Consider the following 13139-nt stretch of genomic DNA (forward strand, 5'->3'; position numbering starts at 1 on the left):
ATACCATTTTGCATTCCCACCAGCAATGGTTCAGAGTTCCAGCTGCTCCACATCCTTGCCAGCACTTGGTAATATCAGTGGTGTTGTATGTATAGCAGTATCACATTGTTGTTTTAATATGCATTTTCCTAATAACTAATGATGTTGAGTATCTTTTCACATGCTTAATTGCCATACATATATTTGATGAAGTGAAATATTTTGCCAATATTTTTGTTATTTTCTTATATTAAGTTTTGAGATTTTTATATATTCTGGATATGTCACCTATCAGACATGTGTTTTGCAATTACCCCTACCCTCATGGATCGCCTTTTCATGATTTTGCCAATTTCTACACACAAAAAAAAGCTTGCTGGGATTTTTATGAAGATTGTGTTGAATCTATAGGTCAATTTAGGGGAAACAGCTATTCTTAAGCAATATTGAATCTTCTAGTCCATGAATGTGGTATATCTGTACATTTATTTAGGTCTTCTTTGACTTCCTTTATTATACACATCGTTCAGCATTTAGATATTACACACTTTTCTATATTTATACGTATGTACCTTATGATTTTTAGTTACTGTTACAAGTAGTATTTTTAAAACTTTCACTTTCCAATTGCTCATTGCTAGTATGTAGAAATACAGCTGATACTTGTGTACTGACCTTGTATCCTGCAACCTTGCAAACTCATTATTTCAAGTGGCTTTTTTTTTCTTAAAAGTTTTTTTGATCTCCTTGACTGTAGCACACACAAAAAGTGACAGTTCCCCCAGGCTCCACCAGGAGTAGAGGAAGAGCAGAGGACAAGAGTGCAGAGATTTCTTTTTCCAGGCCTAGGCTTGTGAAAACTGATGGCCAAGTGTTAGTCCTCAGCAGGGCCCACAGAGGGGCTGTATACCTAGTCAGCCCTCTTGAGTCTGGAGCATCAGCATCTTCAAGAATTCATTTATATTCAAAAAATACGGGGAGGGAAATCCACTGTTACTTGTTGAACTGGAAAGAATAGACTCCATGGTCTGAGGGAGCATCCACGGTCACTTGATTTTGCTGGCCGTTGTTCTCCTCAACCGAAAAAGAGGAAGGCACAGGGGTGTACTGGGAGATGTAAGCTCCTTGCATAGCTGCAGCTGTTGGCATATATGTGCACTTACTGCTCAGGGAGAGGTGGGCCAGTTGCTGGGTAAGAGATCCCATCATGGAGGCAGGCTGGAGAGAAATGGGATGATTGATTCCTGGTGTCAGAACTGAACCTGAAGGCTGCGTGAGATATGACTGGTGGTGCATCCAAGATGGGTTAGGTACTTGTAAGAGGAGATTTCTGAGTTACTCTCTGATATGAAGACACAGGAGATGGAAGATACGGGGACAGTGCAGACTGAGCAAGCATCCTGTTGGGGGTGATGTTATAAGGAGCTGAGTAAAACCCATTCTGAAGAGCTGTGGTGGGGTCATAGGTCAAGGCCATACCACACATGTCTGCATTCCTTGGCCAGGCTGTCCATTTTGCATAAAATTTCCTTGGTTCTGTCATTTCCTTGGACCCCCATCATCAAATTTGCAAAGCAAGGGATCAGATGGGGCTGGTACTCCAGGAGGTGTCTTAATATATTTTCCATTAAAGTGGGTGATGATAACTTTACACTTCTGTGTGGGGACTCCATCCTTGCAAAGCCAACCCCTCTGCTGGTCCCACTGGTATCTCGAAGGATTCGAGTGGAGATAACCTGACCAAAGGACTTCAGCATTCCCTTCAGTTCTTGCTCATCCATTGATAATGGCAGGTTTGAGATGTATAAATTTGTGGGTTTCTGCTCCTATTGCTTTGCCATCTGTGCTTGTACACCACTGGCTGTCAGTGTTTTTACAGCTTTCTGTGTTGCTGAAGGGCTGTCAAAGTCCACAAAGCCATAGCCTTTGCATTTGTTTGTGGTCTTGCCCAGTATGGCCTTAGTGGAGACAAACTTGCCGTTATGACTGCCACAACTTAACTAGGTCCTGGTCAGTAGTGCTTGGCTGCAATGCCCGGATGTAGAAGTTGATTTCACTCAGCTGGTCATTTACAGGTACTCCCACTGCTGCTGTTAGGGGTACCATTGACTGGACTTGGTGGTGCCATTTGCTAAGACCATGGCACATATGACCAACCTGAAATTTATGCCTAAGCCGAAGTTCACAGGATTGGGATGTTTGTTCAGATTGTCTCTGAGCAAAACTGCATGCTGGAGTCTAGGTGTTCATTCGACCTCCACACCGCACTGTGAGGTGGGGTACTGAGGGCCGCATCTGGCCTTCGAATGTCGAAGCTCACTAAGAGACCTCTTGAACAGAGCTCACTCTTATCCGATTGTAGAGAGGTACTACTCTCCCCTCTCCTGGAGAATTCCATCATTCTGACGCTGCCGCGTCCTCGGCCTTTGCAACTGTCCCACCTCAGCGTTCCCGCCCACAGCCTCTAGTAGCTTTTTGATAAATTATTTGGAATTTTCTACATGGGCAACCATGTGAATAGAAATGGATTCACTCTTTACTTTCTCTTTTTAGAAAACTCTTTTTATTTCTTTTTCTTCTTTTGTTACACTGGCCAGGAACTCCAGGACAATGTTGAATAGGAGTGTTAAGAGTGGACATCCCTGTCTTCTTTCTGATCTTAAGAGGAAAACCTTAACTGTGATGTGAGTGGCAGGTGGCTTTCTCTTTCACCCAAGAATCCTCTAGAAGTTGTGGGGTTTTTCTTCTAGGTTTAGAGATGTTTTGGAAAAGCCCCACATGTTATTACTGATTTTGAGCTTTAAGCCATTGTAGTCAGTGGGCATGACCTGTATTATATAAAAATTTGAGACTTGTTGAGATATTGCTTATAGTCTATTATAGGCTTTTATTTTAAAGACATTCTACCTATATTTTAAAAGAATGTGTATTCTCTCCCCAGAGTTCACAGTTACAAATCTTAATCCAACATTACCATAAGAATAGTATTTTTCTTCATCTATCTGTAAATGAACATTCCACTTTGCAAGCCCAAACTGCTTGTTATGTAAAACTAGATCTCACTTAGCTCAGGAGTTATCCCCATCCTGGGAAGGATGATGACTTTGGTTATGCCAAGGCATTGACATGGAGATATCTCATCTTTGGTCATCATTCATCTTGCAGATGTGCATGGACTTTAATGGGACTCTGGTCATTGGCTTCTGTCCCTTCCTGGATTGACCTTCTGATCCAAAACACATGGCTCCCACATTCACTGGTCTCTGGGCTCCATTCAGCCTCTCAGAGATATATCTCCCTGGGAAATTTGAACTGCCCTCAAGCCCACGACTGATATGCTCGACACCAATACGCTCCCTATACCCATAGGGAAACTCTGGTTTTGATACTTTATGCCTACTTATTCAGGAAAAAGGAGTGTATTTCCACTACAGCTCTCATGTCCAACACTTTTGTGGGGGTCTGGCTTCCCAGAACAACAAGGCACAGGGCCCTTTTGAGAGCTGTTTTGAGATGTATCTCTCTTGCTTCCCCTCTGTCACCTGCCCCTCAAGTTCAGACAATCTTTCCCTACTCTGAGGGTAGAAGGGAAGAAAATTATTTTAATTTTGAAAGAAAATAGATTTTTATATTAGACATATAAACATTTGGTGAAAATATAGTTTTATTCCCTTCATAAAGATTAGATTAAATTTTTTATTGTGATGAAATAGACATAGTATAAAATCTCTTTTAAAACATTTACAGTGTACAGTTCAGTGGCATTAAGTACACTCATAGCATTGTGCAGCCATCACCAGAACTTTCTATTTTCCCAAACTGAAACTCCGTCCACATTAAACTAACTCCCCATTTCCCACCTCCCCCTGCCCTTGGTTACCACCACTCTACTTACTGTCCCTATGAATTTGCCTGTTCTGGGGATCTCATATAAGTGGAATCATACAGCATTTGTTCTTTTGTGTCTTGCTTATTTCACTCGGCATAATGTTTTCAAGGCTCATCAATAGTTTAGAATGTATCAAAATTTCATTCATTTTTAAGACTGGTCTAAACTGTTGTTAAAGACATTCAATGAATTCTGAACTTTTATTTTTGTGTTTTTCATTTTTGGTTCTTTTTTGAATCTTCTATGTCAAATTTATAGTTTCCAGTTGTTACAGAAATTTACAAGCTTGGTTTTATCCCCTTGAACATAATAAGGACATTTGTTTTATAGTTTATATTTGTCTTACTGATAATCCAAGTATTTGGATTTCTTCAGGTCTGTTTTTCTTTTTTAAAAAATATTTAGTGTTTAAAATCCTTTGGAGGGAATAATAGCTTTCAGTTGCTATTCTATCTGGAATTCTATACCTTTCTCTGGTATAACTTTTTATATTTTGAAGGTATTTTGAAAGTCTGGAATGAGATTCAGAATTAGTTTATCTATACCAGATGAGTTCTTTTTAGAAGGACTGACACACTAAATTAAAACAAAGAAAAAGAGAAAAAGACAGGAAGAAAGAAAGGAAGGAAGGAAGGAGGATGGAAGGGAGGGAGCAAGGGAGGGAGGGAAGGAAAAAAGAAGAAACCCTTAGAATGGAATATTCAATAATTTTTCTTTTGTTTGTTTGTTTCAAATATACTTTTCATGTTTTGGAGTTTTCTGCATGAAACTTATGCTGTTTTATCAGCATTGTTTTACAATCCAAACATTTAGAAGGGAAATAATGTTTATATATAGTGAAAATAACATTTATTATCTTCTATTCCAAAGCATCTCCACCCTTTGAGGGCATTAATATCTTCTTCATTACCTACTAAAGAATACTGTATATTCTATTCCTATGTTATTCTCCTTCATCTGTCTAAATAGTTCATATCTAGTAGAGTGCAACCTATTTATAAACTTTGAAAACTTACAATTCAAAAACAATTTGCCTAATTATTCCCATTTGATTGCTTTAGAACAGAGGAAAATATTTTGACAGTATGGCCTGTGGGTCTTATCTAGCCCTTCACCTTATACTTATAAATAAAGTTTTATTGAAACACAGCTGTGCTCATTTCTTTATATATTACCTAAGACTGTTGCCCTATAATGGCAGAATTGAGCAGTTGTGACAGAGACAGTGTGACACACAAATTGTAAAATATTTTTTTAACTGGCCCTTCACAGAAAAAGCTTGGAGACCCCTGCTTCAAAGGATTGCTGTCCACTAAATCTTACTAATTGTGGAGGTCTGATTACTTCCTTTCCCAGATTTTTCTTTTTTTTTATAGAAGTATAGATGAATTACAATATTATATTAGTTTCTGGTGTACAACATAGTAATTCAATATTTTTATAGCTTACATTCCATTTAAGGTTATTACAGATTAATGACTAAATTTCCTGGGCTTTACAATATGTCCTTGTTGCTTATTTATTCTATACATTGTAGTTTGTGTCGCTTAATCTTATACAACTATCTCACCTCTCCCCCCTTCCCTCTCCCTACTAGTAACCACCATTTTGTTCTCTATATCTGTGAGTCTGTTTTGTTATATTCATTACTTTTATTTTTTTAGATTCCATATACAAGTGATAACATGGAGTATTTGTCTTTCTCTGCTGTCTGACTTATTTCACTAAGCATAACATACTCTAGGTCCATCCATGTTGTTGCAAGTGGCAGAATTTCATTCTTTTTTATGGCTGAGCAATAGTCCACATCTTCTTTATCCATTCATCTGTTGATGGATACTTAGTGTGCTTACATATCTAGGGTATTGTAAATAATGCTGCTGTGACCATTGGTGTGCATGTGTCTTTTCAAATTAGTGTTTTTATTTTCTTTGAATATACAGTCAGCAGTGAAATTACTGGATCATATGGTAGTTCTATATTTAGTTTTTTGAGAAACCTCCATACTGTTTTCCATAGTGGATGCACCAATTTACAATTCCACCAAGTGTACTAAAGTTCCCTTTTCTCCACAGCCTTGACAATATTTATTATTTGTAGACTTTTGATGATAGCCATTTTGACAGGTGTGAGGTGATATCTCATGGAGGTTTTGCTTTGCATTTCTCTGATCATTAGTAATGTTGAGCATTTTTTTCATGTACCTGCTGTCCATCTGTATATCTTCCTTGGAAAATTTCTATTCAGTCTTCTGCCAATTTTTAAATTAGATTATTTGTTTTCTTGATATTGAGTTGTATGAGTTCTTTATATATTTTGGATATTAACCCTCATTGGTCATATCATTTGCAAATATTTTCTCCCATTCAGTATGTTGTCTTTTTGTTTTGCTGATGGTTTCCTTTGCTGTGCAAAAGATTTTAAGTTTAATTAGGTCCCATTTGTTTATTTTTGCTTTTCTTTCTTTTGCCTTAGGAGACAGATTTCAAAAAATATTGCTACTATTTATGTCGAAGGATATTCTGCCTTTGTTCTCTTCTAGGAGTGTTATGGTTTCAGGTCTTACATTTAGGTCTTTAATCCACTTTGAATTTATTTTTGTACATGAGATGAGGAAATGTTCTAATCTCATTCTTTTACATGTAGCTGTCCAGTTTTCACAGCACCACGTGTTGAAGAGACAGTCTTTTCTCCATTGTATATTCTTGCCTCCTTTTTTATCAATTAATTGACCATAAGTGTGGGTTTATTTCTGGGCTCTCTATTCAGTTCCATTTATCTATGTGTCTATTTCTGTGCCATGCTGTTTTGATTACTGTTGCTTTGTAGTATAGTCTCAAGCCAGGGAGTGTGATACTTCGAACTGTGTTCTTTTTTCTCAAGAATGCTTTGGCAATTCAGTCTTTCTGTGGTTCAATATAAATTTTAAGATTATTTGTTCTAGTTCTGTAAAACTGTCATGGATATTTTGATAGGGATTGCATTACATATGTAGATTGCTTTGGTAGTATGGATATTTTAACAATATTAATTCTTCTAACCCAAGAACATGGGATATCTTTCCATTTCTTTGAATCATTTTTAATTTCCTTCATCAATATTTTATAGTTTTCAAAGTATAGGTTTTTCAGCTTCTTGGTTAACTTTACCCTAGGTATTTTTTTTTGATGCAATTTTAAACGGGATTGGTTTTTTACTTTCTCTTTCTGATAGTCATTATGTTGAAAAGCAACAGATTTTTGTATATTAATCTTGTATCTTGCAATTTTATTGAATTCACTTACTAATTCTAATCATTTTTTGGTGGAGACTTTTTCTTTTTCTTGTCTGATTGCTGTGGCTAGGACTTCCAATACTATGTTAAATTGAAGTGGCAAGAGTGGGCATCTTTGTCTTGTTTCTGAATTTAGAGGAAAGACTTCCAGTTTTTCACAGTCGAGAATGATGTTAGGTAAGATTTTGTCATAAATGCCCTTTATTATATTCAGATATGTTTCCTCTATACCAACTTTGATGAGAGTTTTTATCATGAATTGATGTTGCATTTTGTCAAATGTATTTTCTGCATCTATTGAGATGATCATGTGATTTTTATCCTTCTGTTTGTTAATGTGGTGTATCACATTGATTGAATTCACCTTGTGAATATTGAATCATCCTTGTATCCCTGGAATAAATCCCACTTGATCATGATTTATAATCTTTTTTATACATTGTTGGATTTGGTTTTAATATTTTTTTTACATTTATAGGCACATGAAATAGCCTTTACTATTATTTCTGTTAACAATATATAACAGATTATCCACTTGTTAATGATTTATTTCACATTTCAATTTGGATTTTTAAAATTTATAACATTTCTTCAATTTCCAGATATTTAAGAAAATAATTTTCTCTTTATCTCTTATTTTCTTTATTTAAGAAAATTATTTTTAAAATTTATATTGGAGTATAGTTTTAATTTATATTGGAGTATAGTTGATTTACAATGTTGTGTTAGTTTCAGGTGTACAGCAAAGTGATTCAGTTACACATATACATATATCCATTCTTTTTCATATTTTTCCCCATATAGGTTATTACAGAATATTAAGTAGAGTTCCCTGTGCCATACAGTAGGTCCTTGTTTGTTATCTATTTTATCCCTCCCCCCCAACGATGTTTCCCCTTTGGTAACCATAAGTTTGTTTTTGAAGTCTGTGTGTCTGTTTCTGTTTTGTAAATAAATTCATCTGTATCATTATTTTTAGATTCCACATATAAGTGATATCATATAATATTTGTCTTTGTCTATCATTCTTCACTTAGTATGATAATCTCTGTGGCCATTCATGTTGTTGCAAATGGTATTTTTCATTCTTTTTATGGCTAATGTTCCACTGTATATATGTACCACATCTTCTTTATCCATTTCTCTGTTGATGGACGTTTAGGTTGCTTCTATGTCCTGGCTATTGTAAATAGTGCTTTAGTGAACACTGGGGTGCATGTATCTTTTCAAATTATGGTTTTCTCCAGATATATGCCCAGAAGTGTGATTGCTGGATCATATGGTAACTCTATGTTTAGTTTTTCTAATGAACCTCCATACTGTTCTCCATAGTGGCTACATCAATTTACATTCCCACCAACAGTGTAGGAGGGTTTCCTTTTCTCTGCACCCTCACCAGCATTTATTGTTTGCAGGCTTTTTCATGATGGCCATTCTGTTTGGTGTGAGGTGATACCTCATTGTAGTTTTGATTTGCATTTCTCTAATAGTTAGGGTTGTTGAACATCTTTTCAAGTGCTTTTTGGGCATCTGTCTGTCTTTTTTGGAGAAATGTATATTTAGATCTTCTGCCCACTTTTTGATTGGGTTGTCTTTTTTTTTTTTAATTGAGCTGCATGAACTGTTGGTATATTTTGGAGATTAATCCCTTGTTGGCTGCTTCGTTTGTATTTATTTTCTCCCATTCTGTGGGTTGTCTTTGTTTATAGTTTCCTTTGCTGTGCAAAAGCTTTTAAGTTTAAATTTATTTTATTTATTTATTTATTTATTTATTTATTTATTTATGGCTGTGTTGGGTCTTCATTTCTGTGCGAGGGCTTTCTCCAGTTGCGGCAAGCGGGGGCCACTCTTCATCACGGTGCGCGGGCCTCTCACTATCGTGGCCTCTCTTGTTGCGGAGCACAGGCTCCAGACGCGCAGCAGGCTCAGTAGTTATGGCTCATGGACCTAGTTGCTCCGCAGCATGTGGGATCTTCCCAGACCAGGGCTCGAACCCGTGTCCCCTGCATTAGCAGGCAGATTCTCAACCACTGCACCACTAGGGAAGCCCAGCTTTTAAGTTTAAATAGGTCCGATTTGTTTTTTTTTGTTTGTTTGTTTGTTTTCATTACTCTAGGAGGTGGATCCAGAAAGATATTGCTGAGATTTATGTCAAAGCGTGTTCTGCCTATGTTTTCCTTTAAGTGTTTTATAGTATGCAGTCTTACATTTAGGTTTTTAATCCATTTTGAGTTTATTTTTTCTAATTTCATTCTTTACATGTAGCTGTCCAGTTTTCCCAGCACCACTTACTGAAGAGCCTGTCTTCTCTCCATTGTATAGTCTTGCCCCCTTTGTCATAGGTTAACTGACCGTAGGTGCATGGGTGTATTTCTGGGCTTTCTATCCTATTCTATTGATCTATATTTCTGTTTTTGTGCCAGTACCATACTGTCTTGATTACTGTAGCTTTGTAGTATAGTTTGAAGTCAGGGAGCCTGATTCCTCCATCTTCATTTTTCTTTCTCAAGATTGCCTTGGCTATTCAGGGTCTTTTGTGTTTTCATAAAAATTTAAAAAAATGTTTGTTCTAGTTCTGTGAAAAAATGCCATTGGTAGTTTGACAAGTATTGCATTGAATCTGTAGGTTGCTTTGGGTAGTATAGTCATTTTGACAATATTGATTATTCCAATCCAAGAACATGATATCTCTCCATCTGATTGTATCATCTTTGATTTCTTTCATCAGCGTTGTATAGTTTTCAGAGTACAGGTCTTTTACATCCTTAGCTAGATTTATATCTAGATATTTAATTCTTTTTGAGGTGATGGTAAATGGGATTGTTTCCTTAATTTCTCTTTCTGATCTTTTGTTGTTAGTGTATAGGAATACAAGAGATTTCTGTGTATTAATTTTGTATCCTGCAACTTTACCAAATTCATTGATGAGCTCTAGTAGTTTTCTGGTAGCATCTTTAGGATTTTCTATGTATAGTATCATGTCATCTGTAAACAGTGACAGTTTTACTTCTTTCCAAATTGGATCCTTTTTATTTATTTTTCTTTTTTGATTGCCATGGCTAGGACTTCCAAATCTATGTTGAATAAAAGTGGTGAGAGTAGACATCCTTGTCTTATTCCTGATCTTAGATGAAATGCTGTCAGCTTTCCCCTCACTGATACCAGTGTTAGCTGTGTGTTTGTCATATATGACCTTTGTTATGTTGAGGTATGTTCCCTCTACGGCCACTTTCTTGAGAGCTTTTTTATCATAAATGGGTGTTGAATTTTGTCAAAATCTTTTTCTGCATCTATTGAGATGATCATATGGTTTCTATTCTTCAATTTGTTAATGTGGTGTAGCACACTGGTTGATTTCTGGATATTGAAAAATCCTTGCATCCCTGGGATAAATCCCACTTGATCATGATGTATGATCCTTTTAATGTGTTGTTGGATTCCATTTGCTAGTATTTTGTTCAGGGTTTTGCGTCTATGTTCAACCGTGATATTGGCTTGTAAATTACTTTTTTTTAATGATATCTTTGTTTGGTTTTGGTATAGGGTGATGGTGGCCTCATAGAATGAGTTTGGGAGTGTTTCTTTGTCTGCAATTTTTGGGAAGAGTTTCGAAAGGAGAGGTGTTAACTCTTCTCTAAATATTTGATAGAATTTACCTGTGAAGGTTTGCTAATATTTTGTTGAGGATTTTGCCTCTTCATTTATCAAAGATACTGGTAATTTTTTTTGCAGTGTCTTTGTCTGGTTTTGGTATCAGGGTAATGGTAGCCTCATTTATTTTATTATTATTATTTTTTAACATCTTTATTGGAGTATAATTGCTTTACAATGGTGTGTTAGTTTCTGCTTTATAACAAAGGGAATCAGTTATACATATACATGTGTTCCCATATCTCTTCCCTCTTGCATCTCCCTCCCTCCCACCCTCCCCATCCCACCCCTCCAGGTGGTCACAAAGCACCGATCTGATCTCCCTGTGCTATGCGGTTGCTTCCCACTAGCTATCTATTTTATGTTTTGTAGTGTATATTTGTCCATGCCACTCTCTCACTTTGTCCCAGCTTACCCTTCCCCCTCCCCATATCCTCACATCCATTCTCTAGTAGGTCTGTGTCTTTATTCCTGTCTTGCCACTAGGTTCTTCATGACCTTTTTTTTTCCCCCTTAGATCCCATATATATGTGTTAGCATACTGTGTTTTTCTCTTTCTGACTTACTTCACTCTGTATGACAGACTCTAACTCCATCCACCTCACTACAAATACCTCCATTTCATTTCTTTTTATGACTGAGTAATATTCCATTGTATATATGTGCCACATCTTCTTTATCCATTCATCTGATGATGGACACTTAGGTTGCTTCCATGTCCTGGCTATTGTAAATAGAGCTGCAATGAACATTTTGGTACATGACTCTTTTTGAATTATGGTTTTCTCAGGGTATATGCCCAGTAGTGGGATTGCTGGGTCATATGGTAGTTCTATTTTTAGTTTTTTAAGGAACCTCCATACTGTTCTCCATAGTGGCTGTATCAATTTACATTCCCAACAACAGTGCAAGAGTGTTCCCTTTTCTCCACACCCTCTCCAGCATTTATTGTTTCTAGATTTCTTGATGATGGCCATTCTGACCGGTGTGAGACGATATCTCACTGTAGTTTTGATTTGCATTTCTCTAATGATTAATGATGTTGAGCATCCTTTCATGTGTTTGTTGGCAATCTGTATATCTTCTCTGGAGAAATGTCTGTTTAGGTCTTCTGCCCATTTTTGGATTGGGTTGTTTGTTTTTTTGATATTGAGCTGCATGAGCTGCTTGTAAACTTTGGAGATTAATCCTTTGTCAGTTGCTTCATTTGCAAATATTTTCTCCCTTTCTGAGGGTTGTCTTTTCGTCTTATTTATGGTTTCCTTTGCTGTGCAAAAGTTTTTAAGTTTCATTAGGTCCTATTTGTTTATTCTTGTTTTTATTTCCATTTCTCTAGGAGGTGGGTCAAAAAGGATCTTGCTGTGATTTATTTTTGATTTTACAATTTCTTGGCTATTAATCTTTGTACTAGCATATTTAAGTGGTTGATCCTCAGCCTTTACTATGTATTTGGTTTTTAAAAAAATTTTATTGGAGTATTGTTGATTTAAAATGTTGCATTAGTTTCACTGTATGGCAAAGTGACTCAGTTATACATACACATATATCCACTCTTTTTTAGATTCTGTTCTCATATAGGTCATTACAGAGGATTGAAGCTATAAACTTCCCTCTTAGAACTGCTTTTGCTTCATCCCATAGGTTTTGGATGGTTGTGTTTTCTTTGTCATTTGTCTCTAGGTATTTTTTTATTTCCTTTTTTATTTCTTCAGTGATCCGTTGCTTATTTAGTAAAATATTGTTTAGTCTCCATATGTTTGAGGGTTTTTTTTACAGTTTTTTCCCCCCTGTAATTGATTTCTGATCTTATAGCCTTGTGGTTGGAAAAGATGCTTGATATGATTTCAGTTTTCTTAAATTTACCAAGGCTTGATTTGTGGTTCAAGATGTGATCTATCCTGGAGAATGATCCATGTGTACTTGAGATGAAAGTTTACTCTGCTGCTTTCATATAGAATGTTCTGTAGATATCAAATAAGTCTATCTGATCTAATGTGTCATTTAAGGCTTGTGTTTCCTTATTAATTTTCTGTCTGGATGATCTGTCCATTGGTGTAAGTGGGGCATTAAAGTCCCCCACTCTTACTGTGTTACTGTCAATTTCCCCTTTGATGGCTGTTAGCATTTGCCTTATATATTGAGGTGCTCCTATGTTGGGTGCATATATATTTACAATTGTTATATTTTCTTCTTGGATTAATCTCTTGCTTATTATGTAGTGTCCTTCCTTGTGTCTTTCAACAGTCTTTATTTTAAAGTCCATTTTGTCTGATATAAGTATTGCTACTCCAGCTTTCTTTTGATTTCCATTTGCATGGAGTATCTTTTTCCATCCCCTCACTTTCA

The 13139-nt window shown here is 36.3% G+C and overlaps 1 protein-coding gene and 1 pseudogene across 1 annotated transcript in view; one reads left to right on the forward strand and one right to left on the reverse strand.

Annotated features, from left to right (window-relative positions):
* Positions 1-13139, forward strand: part of SNAP47 (synaptosome associated protein 47) — a 157653-nt gene that overhangs the window by 115052 nt on the left and 29462 nt on the right. The window lies entirely within an intron of this gene.
* Positions 973-2107, reverse strand: LOC118892038 (annotated as a pseudogene).

The sequence above is a fragment of the Balaenoptera musculus genome, chromosome 3 (genome assembly GCF_009873245.2).
Source record: "Balaenoptera musculus isolate JJ_BM4_2016_0621 chromosome 3, mBalMus1.pri.v3, whole genome shotgun sequence".
In the NCBI taxonomy this organism is placed as follows: domain Eukaryota; kingdom Metazoa; phylum Chordata; class Mammalia; order Artiodactyla; family Balaenopteridae; genus Balaenoptera; species Balaenoptera musculus.